General features: G+C 34.4%; 1 protein-coding gene and 2 non-coding genes across 4 annotated transcripts in view; 1 reads left to right on the top strand and 2 right to left on the bottom strand.

Annotated features, from left to right (window-relative positions):
• The window catches only part of LOC116426840 (uncharacterized), a 143,852-nt gene extending 137,201 nt beyond the window's left edge, over nt 1-6,651 (bottom strand). The window contains exon 1 of one of the 2 annotated variants that reach the window (XM_076369117.1): nt 3,677-6,651. The gene's annotated coding sequence lies outside the window, so the exon portion shown is untranslated. The remainder of the gene's footprint in view (nt 1-3,676) is intronic. The other variant, XM_076369116.1, reaches the window with a different exon arrangement.
• TRNAE-CUC (transfer RNA glutamic acid (anticodon CUC)) lies at nt 6,614-6,685 on the bottom strand. Its single transcript has one exon. It is a non-coding gene; the product is annotated as a tRNA-Glu (tRNA).
• A 7,656-nt stretch (nt 6,686-14,341) lies between these two features.
• TRNAE-CUC (transfer RNA glutamic acid (anticodon CUC)) lies at nt 14,342-14,413 on the top strand. Its single transcript has one exon. It is a non-coding gene; the product is annotated as a tRNA-Glu (tRNA).
• Nucleotides 14,414-18,451: the final 4,038 nt, after the last annotated feature.

Below are 18,451 nucleotides of genomic sequence, written 5' to 3'. Positions count from 1 at the left end.
TCGATAAGTATCTTGTACGTCTTTCACGTCTTGGAATAATTTCACTATCGTCGTCACTTTCCAATTCGATGTATTCTTCATCATTTTCATTTCGAAGTTCCCCTTTATCGCTTGAAGGATCGTTAAAAAATTCTTCATCGGATCTTTCGAGATCACTATTTTCATTAACACGTCCGCGATGGGGCTTGAACTTAGCGTGCCTGCCGTGGGGCGGTGTTGTTTTTCGTACTTTCTTCCATCCGCCGCGGCTAATTCGAAATTATGTAATTATTTTCTCCTTGGTGTTACACTTGAGACCTCAGAGAATAGTTCTCTTACGTATATAAAGATGTAAATAAATTTGTTAATTACAGTAACCAGTTATTTGAATGCTGTGACGCGACAATAGTTCATGTACCATCGGTGGTACATACGTCCCAAAGGACAAACAAGCATGTACCACCGGTGGTACATGCGTCCTATGCGACAAATAAGAATGTGCCACCGGTGGTACACTCATCTGTCGCATGGGACAGATGTACCGCCGGTGGTACATTCCGTCCCATGGAACAGATAAGCATGTATCACCGGTGGTACATCCGTCCCATGGAACAGATAAGAATGTACCACCGGTGGTACAGCCCGTGGTGGACGTGTAAAAAATGTCGCTATCGCTTTGATAAAATATATTCCCTATTTCCGCCATTATGGGGTTGCATATCCCAAAATGGTTCACTGAAATACTGAAATTATTTGTTCCGTTGCAACGGACACGCGTTACTTTGAAATAAATCAGAATGAACTAGTTAAATCTCGTCTGAGTTCCAACGACGTGTCAGAACGTCGCGTGCGACTATGCCAAAACAAATGCATCACGTTCTGGATACGTGAAATGTAGTCGAACGGTTAATAATGTGTTATAATATTAAATGAATAGTAACCCAGACCTAACCTAAATGACCGAGCAGCGCGACCTTCGGTTGGGAAACAAAGGAGGTCCATATAATACGCGAGTACCGTTTGCATACCGGCTAATCTCCAGAAAACTGCGACGGCGATTTCCATTGTAACTAACTTATATCATTATGCGTGCAGAAACTCAGATGTTATATTGTTATGTAATATATTTTAAATCGACAATCAGTTCCAATATATGTAAGTTTATTTTAGTTTATTTATATTTAATTGTATTAATATTAATATTGATAAAGCATGTATAGTATAATAATAATAGCTAATATGGTTATATGATTATTACATTATACCATATTTTACTATTATTATTATTGTTATACTATAAATATTTTAAGTATTATATAATATAATAATAGATGTAAATTTATTTAAGTTTATTTACATTCAATTATATTTATATTAATAAAAAATATATAGTATAATAATAATAGTTATTATGGTAATGTAATTATTACATTACACCATATTCTATTATTATTATCGTACTATAAATATTTTAATTACTGTATAATATAATAATAGTTCCAAGTTTATTTAAGTTTGTTTATATGTAATTGTATTAATATTAATAAAATATTTATAGCATAATAATAATAGTTATTATGATTATTATTTTTTAAAAATCGCATAGAAAAGGACAGCAGAAAAACTGTCGGCAAGTTTGACTGTAGTATATAACAAATTAATATAATAATAATAATAATAATTTTAATTTTATTATACTACACATTTTTTTGCGCAATAGTAAGAAATTTAACTGTCAAACTTTTACAACTGAATGTGTAAGAATAGGCGAAGACGAGATTGTTCCAGATCTGGTCGAGCGTCTGAATTTGCCACCGCGAGTGGTTCAAAGAAAAGTTGCGTGCGTTTCGGTCTATGTGCAGTGTTCCCTGCTTCGGAGATAAGACGATGGAGGATATCGATCGAGACGGCTGTCAAAATATTTGGCACACGTCGCGATTGAAGCAGAGGCAACTGGGAGTTTGATTATTAATTAAACGAGAAATTAATTGAAATTAATTAACATCATATATTAAAATTAAAGTTAAAATTAAAGAGTAAAATTGAAATTAATTGAAATATTCAATAGCAATATCAATGTTAATAATAATATTCAATAGCAATTTCAATATTAATAATAATATTCAATAGCAATATCAATATTAATAATAATGTTCAATAGCAATATCAACATTAACAACAATATCAATGTCAATATTAACAACAATATTCAACACTACAATAAACGTCCGACAGAATTGAGAATAATCAATTCTTCCAATTTTCATAAGAATTCCATATAAATCATATTAAATACTCCTAGTCTTAACTAAATAAAAGAAAACGCACAATTTTACTATCCGAACTACCAAGCATTTAATACAATTAACAAATAATTCCTATAAAAATTCTAACAATAGATTATTCTCGTTTTCTTCAGACATTCATTACAGTATTCAAGTGAAATTATTTATTCCGAAAATCATCACGAATATCCACTGCTTTCAGGTTATCAATAATTCCGAGACAAAACAAATTCAAACCAGTGAAAATGATTGGTAATTCTAGTATTAAATCTCAGTACAGTTAGGTTAACACTAGGCTTACGGAACTCGTCAGTTTGACGGATACTGAATTTACTAAACATTATTTATCAATAGTTTAAGTAGACTTTGACTCGAGCAATTTGCAACACTCTAGTTTTGAAGCTATAGTCTTCGCGACTTCTATAGATGAACACGTAATTTCCTAAGAACAATAGAATAAAGTGTAGAATAAAAGTTCGTAAATCTAGTATTAATATTGAAAATTTTATGTATCACTTATCCTTCGTATATCAAAGATACAAAGCAACAATTATTAATTCTTTGATATAAAGTCCTAGTATCTAGTTATTTACGGAAAATTTGTATTCGAAATCAGTAATCTTCCAAGTCAATAATCTTTAAAGTCAATAATCTTCAAAGTCACAATTATTTTCCAATAACTCGAAATTCTCCAGTAACTTCGTCACGATTTCCCAAGAAAAACACATTGGCCAACACAACTGGTGAAAGACACAAATCAAGAATTATTAATTCTGATATAAAACCCTACGATCTACTTATTTCCAGAAATTTTCTATTCGAAATCAATAACCTAAATAACAATTATTTTCCAATAACTCTCATATATAAATAGTTTTTAAATAATGGTTAATGTTTTATATGTCACTTATCACTTATTTTATATATCACTTTGTAAATATATCAAAGACACAAAACAATAATTATTAATTCTTTGACATAAAATCCTAGTATCTAGTTATTTACAGGAAATTGATATTTGCAATTAATTATCTGTCGAGTCAATAATCTTCAAAGTCAGTGATCTTCGAAGTCAATAATCTTCAAGATCAACAATCTTCAAAGTCGCGAATTATTTTCAAAAGTTGATATTCGAAATCAATTATCTTCCAAAACAATAGTCTTCCAAGTCAATAATCCTCAAAGTCAGTGATCTTCAAAGTCAATAATCTTCGAAGTCACAAATTATTCCCAACACTTCAAAACTATCCACTAACCTCCCCCCCCCCCCTGATCCCCCAATAAAAACAGCCAGAAAATTCACGAAACCCACGGAATCTCGCTAAAATCTGAACCGGCAACGGAGATACGGAATCGTTATCTCGGTCCGTCGGCGAGCACGTTGGCCAGATAAGCGACTCGGTCTAACTCACCTGATACCTGTCCTCCGGGAGAAGTCGACGCATTTAACGGCGGTGCTCACTGAGTCATCCTCGGTCTCGTTAATTCCGTATCCAGTCGCAGTTCCACGGCGAGTGCACAATTACAGGTAGATTTTACACGAACCACGAAACGAACGAAACGAAACGAAACGAATAAAATGAATAAAATGAACGAACGGAATGGAAGATCGAGTTGGTAGTGGCACAGACACAGAGACCGAGCGTTTAGACCGACCGAGCGGGTCCGGACGACTGAGCGTGCCACTCGTCGCGCGTTCACCGACAGCCTCGATTCCTACCTTCTCTTTCTCTTTCCCTCCCTCTCCCGGCTGCTCTCTGTTGGGGTTTCGTGCGCTGCGCGGCTTTGTGTTGGTTTTTGAATGTGGGGGGATTGGGAATTGGGGGATTGGGGCTTGTTGGTGTTTGGTTTTGTTTTTGGTGGTGTTTGTTGATGTTTGTTGAGTTTTGCTGGTATTTGCTGGCGTTTGTTGATATTTGTTTCTATTTGTTAATATTTCTCTATATTTCTCTATATTTATCTATATTTCTCTATATTTCTCTATATTTTTCTATATTTCTCTATATTTCTCTATATTTATCTATATTTCTCTCTATTTCTCTGTATTTCTCCTTTATTTGTCTCTATTTCTCTCCACTTGTCCCTATTTCCCTCTACTTGTCTCTATTTCTTTCTATTTGTCCTTATTTCTCTACATTTGTCTCTATTCCTTTGTATTTGTCCCTATTTCTCTACATTTGTCTCTATTCCTTTCTATTTGTCCCTATTTCTTTACATTTGTCTCTGTTCCTTTCTATTTCTCTTTTCTTCTGCACATTCCTCTATTTTTCTGTATTTCTTCTTCATTTGCTTCCATTTCTCTCTACTTGTTCCTATTTCTCTTTATTTATCTCTATTTCTTTCTATTTTTCTCTACTCCTTATTTCTATCCATTTTTGTCTATCTTTCTCCATTCCTCTACATTTCTCTCTATTTCCGTATATTTCTTCTTTATTTGCCTCTATTTCTTTCCACTTATTCCCACTTTTCTGTATTTGTCTCCATTATCTTTACTATTTGCCCCTATTTCCCTCTATTTGTCTCTATTTCTTTTTCTTTCTTTTTATTTCTCCCCTCTTCTCCCTACTTCTCTACATTTCTCTCTAGTTTCCTGTTTTTCTTCTCTATTTGTCTCTATTTCTCTTTAGTTATTTCTATGTCTCCTTATTTCTGTTTATTTATTTCTATGTCTCTTTAGTTTTTACTAGTTCTCTTTACTTATTTCTATTTCTCTTTATTTCTCTTTAATTCTTTCCATTTCTCATTATTTCTCTTTAGCTGCAAAATTATAAACTCTTATATATAATATTGAGCTTTGTATGATGCATCGATATATAGAATATTCAAATAAAATAACCTTCCTTCTTAATTTATATGTTTTCTCGTTAATTAGTTTCAAAGATCGTCTGTATCTCATGGGAAAATATTGTATATTTCTAGTGAAAAATTTTCGAGTGCAAAGGAAGTTCTCAAATTGCAAGAGAATAATTGTGGTTTGGACGATAATTGATTTCGAGTAGAAATTCTCTGTAACGTTAATCCCTTGCCATATGGTTTATTTCTCAACTATGATCGATACAATTTGTAATTAATAATTTATTAACACTAGAACTACCGTACCAGTAAAATGACTGGTTTCGATTTCTGTTTTGCAATTACTGATGTCTTAAAAGCATCGAATACTTGAAATGATCTTGAAAATAAATAGTTCCATTTGAATACTGCGATGAATGTCTGAAGAAACTGAAAATAATCTATTGTTAGAATTTTCATGGGGATCACGTATTAATCGTGTTAAATGCTCGGTTGTTCTAGTGTTAAGGAACAGGACAGATTTCAAGGCGTGTTTCATGTGAATCTTTGCTACAAAATGTGATTGATGATAGAAGAATAATATTAACCCTTTGCACTCGGAAACTTTTCACTAACATGAAAGACAGGAATTTCCCCTTATTTTCAATAAATTATTAATAACAAAGTAATGACACGCAATATTCAAAATTTTTATGGCTACACATTCGGGCATCTCTCCCCTATTTTTCCAACAAATTTGAAACGTCTATCGTTTCTAGTTTTCACGTAACACTTGTTTCTTCCATAAATTCGATCGCTTTTCCAAGCACGCGCATTTACCTTTTTTTAAACCTCGATCATCATTTACAAGCATTTAATGACAAGCAACATTCAAAATCTTAATAGCTACATATTCAGGCATCTCTCCCGTATTTTTTACGACAAATTTGAACTGCCTATCGATTTTAGTTTCCACGCAACCCTTGTTTCTTCCAAGAATTCGACTGTCTTTACAAAGTACCCGCATCTATCCTTAAACTTTGATGATAATTTACAAGAATTTAATGACACGCAACATTCAAAATCTTTATAGCTAAATATTCGGGCAACTCTCCTCTACTTTTCTGACGAATTTGAACCGCGTATCGTTTCTAGTTTCCACATAACACTTGTTTCTTCCAAGAATTCGACTGTTTTTGTAAAATACCCGCATCTGCCCTTACACTTATATCATTAATTACAAGCATTTAATGACAAGCAATATTCAAAATCTTTGTAGCTACACGTTCCAACATCTCTCCCCTATTTTTCCAACTGCTACCGCAATGGTGATCGAGCTTTGTAGGTGTTCGCACGTGGTTTGCCGACTTATAAACTTATACTTCTCGAAGGACCACCGAACGATCGGGAACAAAACTTAGAAAACGAGTAGGTGCTAAAGTAGACTTGGTTCTTGTTGTGACTTGTTACGTTGTAATGTACTATGGGTGATCTAAATTCCTACTTCCTCCTTTTTTTTTAACGTGGAGGAAATCTGCAAGCAGAGACCCCGACCGCGACTCCTCCAAAAATTAATTTTCCGGTACCGGGAATCGAACCCGAGCCTCCTGGGTGAGAGCCAGGTATCCTAGCCACTAGACCATACCGGAGATTTCTATTTCCTCCCGACTGAACTTGCCAGAATCGTCTTCAACGATGCCTCGGCAGAGTCGTCTCAGCGGGGGTGAAGACGTTCCGGTCGGGTTTTTAAGTGTAGAGGGTTGTGGAAGGGAGACGAAGTTCCCTTCTTGGGTCGTCTTAGTTGCTAATGTTACTAACTAATTCGTCCCGTTTGCAATCCTCGACCGTGCCAGGTAAAAACGCAAGAAACCCTTTGGCCTTAACACGTTTTTCGTACTTTCTCCCATCTGGCGGGGCTAATTCGAAATTATGTAATTATTTTCTTCTTGGTGTTACGCTTGAGATCTCAGAGAACAGTTCTCTTGTGTATATGAAGATGTAAATAAATTTGTTAATTACAGAAATCAGTTTTTTAAATGCTATCATGCGGCGATGCATCATGTACCACCGGTGGAACATCCCGTTCCATGGGATGTTCGTGGTACATGCCTTTCTGTCTTATAGGATGGATGTACCACCGGTGGTACATCCGCCCCGTGGGACAGATAAAAATGTACCACCGGTGGTACATGAACTATTCTCTTATGTATACAAAGTTGTAAATAAATTTGTTAATTACAGTAACCAATTAATTAAGTGCTATGACGCGACAATAATACATGTAACACCAGGCTTCTTCTTCTTCTCCATTGATATAAAATTAGATTCTCTTATTGCTCCTCGAGCCATCCGTTTGCTTATTTTCTTTTCAACGTCGCTTTCCAATAACCTTGCAATCATCGACGCCGTCGTCGCGACTATTGAAGTTGTATATTTCGTCATGAACATCGTTACAATATCGTTCCTGTGTTTTATGCACTACAGCTTGACTAACCGCGATCTTCTCGGCAAGTTTTCTCGTTGATAAGCCAGATTTTCATTGAGAAATAACACTATCTTTCAAAGTTTCAGATAATGACTTCGCGACAGTACGTTAACCTCTTAGGCACGACGCGCCACTACAGTGGTTTTCGCGGATGTCATCTTTCTGAACGACGCGCCACTATAGTGGCTCTGCCGCTATCAATATATCATAGATCATACCCATTTGTATTACTAATTATTAAAGTAAATTGTTAAAGTTAAATTATGTGTATCATATCTTTCAGAAAAATTATAATTTAATCATCAAAAACTGTATTCCAATGTACTCGCGTAGAAAACAGCATTGTCCGTATAGAACTCTGCCGTGCAGAGAAACAGCCGCGCGCAAAATTCAGCCGTGCCTAAGAGGTTAATGCGTGTTACTGCACGAACAGTGCAACGACTGTTTAGACAAAATACGTTTACGTTTCTCAGCTACAAACGTTCTACTGCGGTGCAAAACCGAGCACACGGAGAAACTTCGTATTTATCGAAACAATAGTGATACCACGATCAGTAAAATTTCCCTGGAAAGCTAAAACATTCTACTTAATGCTATGTATTTTATCTTTTTCCCATTATACGTGCAAACGTTAAATAAAAATTCATTTTTGTAAAAATATCGTGTTCACTTTTGCTCCTCACTGTACGATCGATACAATTTGTTGTTAATGATTTATTGAGAAGATCGAAACTATAGGCGTATTCTATATGAATCTTTGTTTCAAAGTATAATAATCGATAATAGAAGAATAATATTGAATTTGAATTGCAAAAAATCGAGTAGGAATTATGATAGTTGACAGATTGAATTTGAAACCAAATCGAATTACTATAGTTCACTCGATTACACGATGATTATTTGAAAACATTTCTGTATTGTAAATAATAGTAAATAATGTGGTGACATTCAGCTAGATGAACCTGCAACAATAACAATGCAATTCAATCGAATGATTTAATATTATATTTTTGCCATTTCAAGCATTTTGTACCGTGAAATCGTGCGGCAATTAACTACCGTTTTTTAAAGTGCGACCATTATTTTCAAACATTTAACGATATGGGAAATTGAAAATTTCTATGGCTGCACATTCGGGCAACTCTCCTTTACTTTTCTGACAAATTTCAACCGTCTATCGTCTTTAGTTTCCACGTAACACTTGTTTCTTCTACCGTTTTCCAAAGTACGCGCATCTACCCTTTTTTACACCTTGATCATCATTTGCAAGCATTTAATGATATGCAACGTTCAAAATTTTTATAGCTACACATGCGGGCATCTCTTCCCTATTTTTACGACAAATTTTAATTACCTGTCGATTTTAGTTTCCACGCAACACTTGTTTCTTCCAAGAATTCGACTGTCTTTACAAAGTACCCGCATATACCCTTGAACATTGACCATCATTTACAAGCATTCAATGACACGTAATATTCAAAATATTTACAGCTGCATATTCGAGCAACTCTCCTCTACTTTTTCAACAAATTTGGACCGCGTATCGTTTCTAGTTTCCACGTAACACTTGTTTCTTCCAAAAATTCGACCGCTTTCACAAAAACCCATTTTCGTCGAAAACGGGACGTGACTCAGCAATTTGGTTTTCGGATTCGTATTTAGAGTAAGGAACTCTATAAGCATCGCCTAGTGGTTATTGAGAGACACAGGAAAAGTTCAAATTTCTTCTACAGTGTAATTAGTAACGCACCGAACGTAATAAGTAACATCGGATAAGGATCGAGGCGACATCTTACGGAAAGCGAGCCTGGTGTTCCGTTTAACTTGACTTTGCGGCATGTGCGAAATATCAAGCGGTTTCATCTCGCGCGATTCAATTACGTCAACGTTTGTTTATTCTGCTGTTATCTTGTTATGTAAACACTGGCAGAATTATTTTGTCACTCTCATTAGTGTTCAGTAATTTTGAAATGTGTCGTACTGTAATGCAAATGTAAAGATTATTAAATGATTATCAAGTATATTGTGTTATAATGTGAATGTAAAAATTATTAAATGATTATGAAGTATGTTGTATTATAATGTGAATTTAAGAATTATTTAATAATTATCAAGTATGTTATATTGTAATGCGAATGAAATTATCAAGTAATTTTTAAATATGTTATATTACAATGTGAATGTAAAAATTATTAAATAATTATTAAGTCGGTTATAGTATAATATAAATGAAAAACATTATCAAATAATTATCAAGTATGTTACATTATAATATCAATATAAAAATTAGTATTGTAATTGTAATAATTATACTAACTGTAACTATTCATTAAAATTCAAGCACAATTATACTAATTGTAGCTATTTACTAAAACTAAAGAAAAATTATATTAATTGTAACTATTCACTAAAAATGATGAAAAATGATACTAATTGTAACTATTCAATAAAACTTCAGAAAAATTATTTTAATAGTAACTATCCACTAAAATTTAAGAAAAATAATACGTTATTCAATAAAAATAACTATTCATTAAAATTCAAGAAAAATTACACTAATTATAACTATTCGTTACAATTTAAGAAAATATATATTAATCGTAACTATTCATTAAAACTGAAGAGAAACCACACTAATTATAACTATTCATAAAAATTGAGAAAAAATGATACTAATCATAACTATTCACTCAAAGCTAAGAAAAATTACACTAATCGTAACTATTCATTAAAACCGAAGAGAAATTACACTGACTATAACTATTCATTAAAATTGAGAAAAAATTGTACTAATCATAACTATTCACTCAAAGCTAAGAAAAATTACACTAATCATAACTATTCATTAAAATTATTATTTACACACCTTCCGCTCCGTCGCGTGTGCGAGAAGTCCATAAAATTCCATCTAAACTCTCCCGCGACGAGGAAGCGAATTATCCAACTGAAATCGAATGAGCATCAACAATCGCAATATTTCAATCGAAAGGGAAAGCTTTTATCGCTGCGATTGCGATGAAATCGGGGGATCCGTTAATACCGTAAATTTCCCCTTCGAAACACCATTAAAACACCATCGAAGATATGTCCTATAATCATCGAATAACAACAAGGAGTCCGTTTCACGGACGTTTCACTGGAAACCCGTAAATCATTTGCCGCTGACGAAACGTCTTTTCCATGTTCGATGCCAACACTCTCGTAGCGTCGGATCGCCGATTCGTTCGGCCGTTGAAAACCTTCCGGGGAAATAAACCGAAAGATTAATAACAAACATCAAACGAGACGACTCACAGCTGACGACGAGAAACTCGGAATTACTGGTTCCGGTGCGTAGCATCGATAGATGGGAGCCAATTACCTAGTAGCATGGATTATGCCACCTGGTGGGGAGTCTCGGAAACGATTTTGCCATGGTAAACCATTTACAAGCGATAGTTTACATATATTTAATAATATGTGTGAAATATTAGGTGCAGAAAAAACAGTGAGTGATCCGAGAGGCCTCGAAGAACTGGAGACGTCAGATTACTAGTCAAGGAGCGAGGCCACGTCTCCATTGCGAATTTAAACGGTCAATGTTAAAATCATAGTACTTATTGAAGGCATCTATCTTCAAATGCTTATATCTTCTAAATTATTGGCTATCTACACTTAATACTTTATACATATTATTAAATACATATATACTATTATCCTGCAAAAAATTATTAAAATCTAAGATGGACAATTTTATAAATAATGCTAGCTAATGTAGCAAAATTGTAATATATTGTCAATAATAATTTATATAAATTAATCATATCTTATATAATATATTTGAAGTACTGATTTAATTTCTGCTCATTTTTTATATGAAATTATTCTTCAATGCAACTTTGGCCTATATTTGATAACCTATGGTCGGGTCATTCGTGACCCATACTGAGATTCTTGTGTACAAAGTAAGTCTTCTAATTTGATAACTTAAAATTTCTTATATAAATTAAATTCCTAACAATCTACACCCAATATTTCACACATATTATTAAATACATGTAAACTATTACTCTGCAAAAAATTATTAAAATCCAAGATGGACAATTTAGGTCCTTCCTTTGTAAATGAACTTTCCCCATTTCTTCTTATGACTCCATTTGAACTCGCTGCCTGTAATTTAAGAAACACTGTTCTATACAGTAAACAAAATATTTTATTAATTGTACAAAATACAAAATTATTATTTTAAAGAAATACTAGAATATTATACATTTCATTAGTTTTTTATTCAACACGATCGCGACGAAGCCTGAATCTACTGTCCTCGTCGTGCGTTGTTTTCGTACGTCCTGCCATCTAGCGGCGCTGATTTCAAATAATCGCATGCTAGTCATTACATTTTAAAACGTCGCGATGGAATTTGAATTTAGTGTACCCGCCGTGGGGCGGTGTTATTTTTCGTACTTTCTCCCATCTGGCGGGACTAATTCGAAATTATGAATGTATTTATTTTCTCCTTGGTGTTACGCTTGAGATCTCAGAGAACAGTTCTCTTGTGTATATGAAAATGTAAATAAATTTTTTAATTACAGCAACCAATTATTTGAATGCTATGACGCGACAATAGTATATGTACCACCGATGGTTCATCCCGTCCCATGGGACAGACAAGCATGTACCACCGGTGGTACATGCTTATCCGTCCTATGGGATGAAGTATTACTGTAATTAACAAATTTATTTACATATTCATACAAGAAAATAGTTCGTCTACCACCGGTGGTACATGTTTATCTGTCCTGTATCGGGTGCACCACCGGTGGTACATGCTTATCTGTCGCATGGGATGCATGTACAATCCATCCTATAAGACAGAAAGGCATGTACCACCGGTGGCACATGCACCCCATGGGACAGATAAGCGTGTCCCACCTAGTTATAGGGTGGATGTACCACCGGTGGTACATCCGCCCCATATGACAGAGGAGCATGTACCACCGGTGGTACATGCCTGTCTGTCCCGCGGGACGGGATGAACCACCTGTGGTACATGTACTATTGTCGCGTCATAGCATTCAAATAACTGGTTACCGTAATTAACAAATTTATTTACATCTTCATATACATAAGAGAACTATTCTCTGAGATCTCAAGTGTAACACCAGAGGAGAAAATAAATACATACATAATTTCTAATTAGCTCCGAATTAGCACTAAATTCAAACGCCATCGCGAACGTGTTAAGCTCAATATTTCTACACGCGGCTACCGCGCTCCGTCATCAATCGCAGTGTCACTAACCCCGATAAAACACTGATTACTCTCACCTCGGCTGGACACGAGACAATTTCTAACTCCTTGTTTTCACGGTGTGCTGACATGAAAATTATGTCGGCGACGAAACCGCAAATTCCATTTAAACGATGAGAATTTTTCTTTGCCGTCCGTCGGTAAGTGTTTTTTTTGGTGAATGCTTGTTTTCTTGTTTATTGGTTAGGAACGATTGCGAATAAATGGTTTAGGTTGAGTTTTTGATGTGCATTAGGAAAGTGATATTGTGGTTGGTGTATTGGTGATTGGTATTGGGTATGTTGTGGACTGGTTAGGTATTAATGTTGGAGTTATTTGTGTTGATAGTTTATGTTGTTGATGGGAATAGTTAATAGTAATTTATTTTATTGATGATATTGTGATGATAGTGTAATATTGCAATTATTGCAATGTTATAATATATTAACAATATTAGAAATTTATTGTAGTGGTACAATGTTACAATTGTGAGTATTGATAGTTCATAATATTATTAATGTTGCAGTTATTAATATTGATGGTTAATGTTGTTATTGATGTTAATGGTTAACAGTAATTCATATTATTAATAATATTCTAAGATTAATATTGTTCACTCAAAAACATTTCTTAAAACATTCTCTTCAGGAACTCTGAAATTGTAATTAGTCCACTACCATTCTCCACCACTCAAATATGGTAATTTAAGCAAATATTTCACTTGACTCGGCTTGATATTTTTTTAAGTTATTCTTATTTTTCTAATAAGTCGCAGAACTGTTTCTGATCAAAATGAGTCTAAACACGACCTAAATTGGATTAGTTTTATCGATTTCATGGAAACGAGCCGTTAATTTCGTTAATTAGGTTAACTCGGTAAAACTAGTCCGATTCCCATCGTATTTCGACTCATTTCAATCAGAAAAATTTCATTTCGTAGTATCACAATTGTACCATTTAAAGGTAACATTTCAATGATTCCCAAATATTCTTGAATAAATAAGGAGAGCGTCATATTAAGCTGTAATCGAATGAACTAACGTCGACGAGAACCTCAAACTGAGAAACCAAGAGCACTTCGGACCGCAAAAGGTTAAAGTATTTAACACGTTCACAACGGGATGAACCACTGGTGGTACATGAACTATTGTCGCGTCATAGCATTGAAATAACTGATTACCGTAATTAACAAATTTATTTACATCTTCATATCCATAAGAGAACTCTCTGAGGTCTCAAGCGTAACACCAAGGAGAAAATAAATGCATACATAATTTCGAATTAGCCCCGCCAGATGGGAGAATGTACGAAAAACGTGTTAAGGCAAAAGCGTTTCTTGCGTTTTTACCTGGCACGGTCGAGGATTGCAAACGGGACGAATTAGTTAGTAACATTAGTAACTAAGACGACCCAAGAAGGGAACTTTGTCTCCCTTCCTCAACCCTCTACACTTAAAAACCCGACCGGAACGTCTTCACCCCCGTTGAGACGACTCTGCCGAGGCATCGTCAAAGACGATTCTCGGAGGTTCAGTCGGGAGGAAATAAACATCTCCGGTATGGTCTAGTGGCTAGGATACCTGGCTCTCACCCAGGAGGCTCGGGTTCGATTCCCGGTACCGGAAAATTAATTTTTGGAGGAGTCGCGGTCGGAGGTCTCTGCTTGCAGATTTCTTCCACGTTAAAAAAAAAGGAGGAAGTAGGAATTTAGATCAGCCATAGTACATTACAACGTAACAAGTCACAACAAGAACCAAGTTTACGTCAGCACCTACTCGTTTTTTAAGTTTTGTTCCCGATCGTTCGGTGGCCCTTCGAGAAGTGTAAGTTTATAAGTCGGCACACCACGTGCAAACGCCTACAAAGCTCGATCACCATTACGGTAGCCACGAGTACCTGACAAGAACGATTATAGCAAATTACGAGTAAAAAGACAGATACAAGAAAGAAGTTAATTCTATATTGAAGATTGCAGGCATACAACGTCGATGAAATGAATTCTTACTTTTTACATAAACAGTTGAATTCAAGTAAAAGTGTTTCGAAGTTCGGTAGATACTGCAGCATACCTGTCGTACTTTGGTCAAAAGATTTTTTTAAAACAATAATAAATAAGAAATAAAAGATATTACTTTTGGAAACTTTGGGTTTTACGTTACTCTGGAAAATTCGCTAGATCCTTCGTTATCTCCGCTTTCTGTAAATGCCTAAGTAAATGCAGTTTTACCTTTTGCACTCGAGCGGTGACCCTCAGTCATCATTTCATTTAATATAACAAAATTACAAACTGTTAAATATGATATTAAGTTTTCATAGTGCATCAATATGTGAAATATTTATATAAAATAGCTTTGTTTCTGAATTCACGTGTTTTCTCATTAGTTCGATTCAAATATCGTCTATGTCTCATCGGAAAATGTCGAATGTTTCTAGTGAAAAACTTCCGAGTGCAAAGGGTAAATAAAATATGGAAACAACACGAACACTTAAAAATACAACTCAATGCCACGGAGGCCAACACACGACTCTCCTCTCGCCACTCTCTTACCACTCTCTCACAGCCATTCTCTCCCAAAAATCATTCTCTTCCCCACAAGCATTCTTCTCACTCGCACTCATCGCAAACACTCGGATGCACCCCTGGAAAGCTGGCCCTGCAGTCTTGAGTCCGCGACATTCTGCAGGCCACTTTCCCTCGACCGTTTTATAGCCTGTCCTTCACTCACACTCATTCTTACATTCACTCTTCTTAAAAATACTTTAACCTACGCTAAAAATTCTAGATAATACGATATTATCCTTTTGTTGTCAATTATTATAAATTAAAATTTGATATATAGTTTTATATGATTTTATATACTTTGATATTGTTTGATATTGTTTGATATAGTTTTATATAGTTTCATATGGTTTTGTATAGTTTTATATGATTTTATATACTTTGATATAGTTTGATATAGTTTTACATAGTCTTATATACTTTTATATGGTTTCATATAGTTTTATGTAGTTTTATATAGCGCTATATAGTTTTATATAGTTTTATATAGTTTTATATAGCACTATATAGCTCTATATAGCTCTATATAGCTCTATATAGTTTTCTATAGTTTTCTATAGCTCTCTATATAGTTTTCTATAATTTTCTATAGCTCTCTATATAGTTTTCTATAGTTTTCTATAGTTTTTTATAGCTCTCTATATAGTTTTCTATAGTTTTCTATAGTTTCATATACTTTTCTACAGTTTTCTATAGTTTCATACATATCAAATCAAACATAAATTCACAAAACTATTTCCTAATATTTCACTTATCGATACCGTACACAAAGCTAAATAAAATTTAGAATTCAGCTGCACCGAATCATCCGGTGACTGAAGTCATCTCTCCAGTGAAAGGATTAAAATTCAAAAATTGAATCCATAGACAGTAGACTTCATTGATTTCCGTGAAATCTTCTAGGAAACGGTTATTGTTTCTAGATGTGTCTCGAGAGCATTCGTTCCGCGGAGCGTCACGCTTTCGGAGTGTCACGCATCGATGACTGTGCCGGGCGTGTGTCGCGTCGCGGGCACACGTATCGGTTTATTGCTACTTTCGAGGACACGTGCGCGGTTTAACTGTAAAAGTTAATGTTTCGCCCCGGAACGAGGAACGACGGCCGTGTCTGGGCTGTAATTTTCGTTTCGCTCCATTGTTCGCGAGCAATAAAAATCGGTCGTTACTGCGTTACGGTATGCGGGGTTGCCGGGCGTCCTTCCGTCGACAAACTGTTGTTTTTGAAATATTTGGGTGGTTTCGGGAACAAATAGTTTCGGTTCGATAGAATGATTGATACGAGGAAACGAAAAATAAAATTTGTCGTTACAATTTTTACAAGGATTATAGCGAGAGACAGGTCAGGTCCAGTTTTCGACAAAAATGGGTTTTTGTAAGAGGTCGAATTTTTGGAAGAAACAAGTGTTACGTGGAAACTAATAACGATAGGCGGTTAAAATTTGTTGAAAAAGTAGAGGAGAGTTATCCGAATATGTAGGCATGTGTAGCTATAAAGATTTTGAATATTGCTTGTCATTAAATGATTGAAATGTTACCTTTAAATGGTACAATTGTGATACTATTTGTATTTGGAGATGCATTTCTTTAAAATAGATAAGAATTCCGAAAGCAGTGTGAAATTCCAAGAAGAGCTTCGCTTGTGTGTGTCTGATTGTCATGATGTTTACAAGCAGCTGATCAAACGCCCGTTTGACAAAATTTACAATTGCATTTATGAGCTAACAATCCATTGGCACGAAAGTTGCCACGTCTGATTCCAACCTAAAAAGATCGTATTCTGGTGATCATGAAATCATTCTATTATTCAGTATTATGGGATTATGGTGAAAGGAAGTATTTCGTTAAATAAGTTCTATTATATAATTCTCAAAGAAATGTCATTAAATAAAGTTACTATTTTAAGTGATATATTAACCCTACAACGAATATATATATTACTCAGTTCATTCGAATTCAAAGTAAATATTATTCCTCTGTAATTAATTATTATACTTAACACGTTCCATGCCAGACCGTTTTTTGAAGACTTTCCGTTCAGGTCGCGTGGGGCGTATGCGCTGGTGTTATAATATGATACTTGATAATTATTTGATAATGTTTACATTGATATTATAATGTAACCTACTTGATAATTATCTGATAATTATTTGATAATTTTTTCATTGATATTATAATATAACACATTTGATAATTATTTTATAATGTCTTTCATTGATATTATAATATAACATACTTGATAATTATTTGACAATGTTTTTCATTTATATTATACTATAACATACTTGATTATTTGATAATATTTACATTCACATTGTAATATAACATATTTAAAAATTACTTGATAATTTCATTCGCATTACAATATAACATACTTGATAATTATTAAATAATTCTTAAATTCACATTATAATACAACATACTTCATAATCATTTAATAATTTTTACATTCACATTATAACACAATATACTTGATAATCATTTAATAATCTTTACATTTGCATTACAGTACGACACATTTCAAAATTACTGAACACTAATGAGAGTGACAAAATAATTCTGCCAGTGTTTACATAACAAGATAACAGCAGAATAAACAAACGTTGACGTAATTGAATCGCGCGAGATGAAACCGCTTGATATTTCGCACATGCCGCAAAGTCAAGTTAAACGGAACACCAGGCTCGCTTTCCGTAAGATGTCGCCTCGATCCTTATCCGATGTTACTTATTACGTTCGGTGCGTTACTAATTACACTGTAGAAGAAATTTGAACTTTTCCTGTGTCTCTCAATAACCACTAGGCGATGCTTATAGAGTTCCTTACTCTAAATACGAATCCGAAAACCAAATTGCTGAGTCACGTCCCGTTTTCGACGAAAATGGGTTTTTGTGAAAGCGGTCGAATTTTTGGAAGAAACAAGTGTTACGTGGAAACTAGAAACGATACGCGGTTCAAATTTGTTGAAAAAGTAGAGGAGAGATGCTCGAATGTGTAGCTATAAAGATTTTAATGTGGCGTGTCATTGAATGCTTGTAAATGATGATCAAAGTTCAAAAACGGGTGGATGCGAGGGTAAATTGATACTCGAAAGATAATAAAATTT

Source organism: Nomia melanderi, chromosome 1 (assembly GCF_051020985.1).
Source record: "Nomia melanderi isolate GNS246 chromosome 1, iyNomMela1, whole genome shotgun sequence".
Lineage (NCBI taxonomy): Eukaryota > Metazoa > Arthropoda > Insecta > Hymenoptera > Halictidae > Nomia > Nomia melanderi.
Note: the sequence above shows the minus strand (reverse complement) of the source record. Positions and strands in the feature narration are given on the sequence as shown.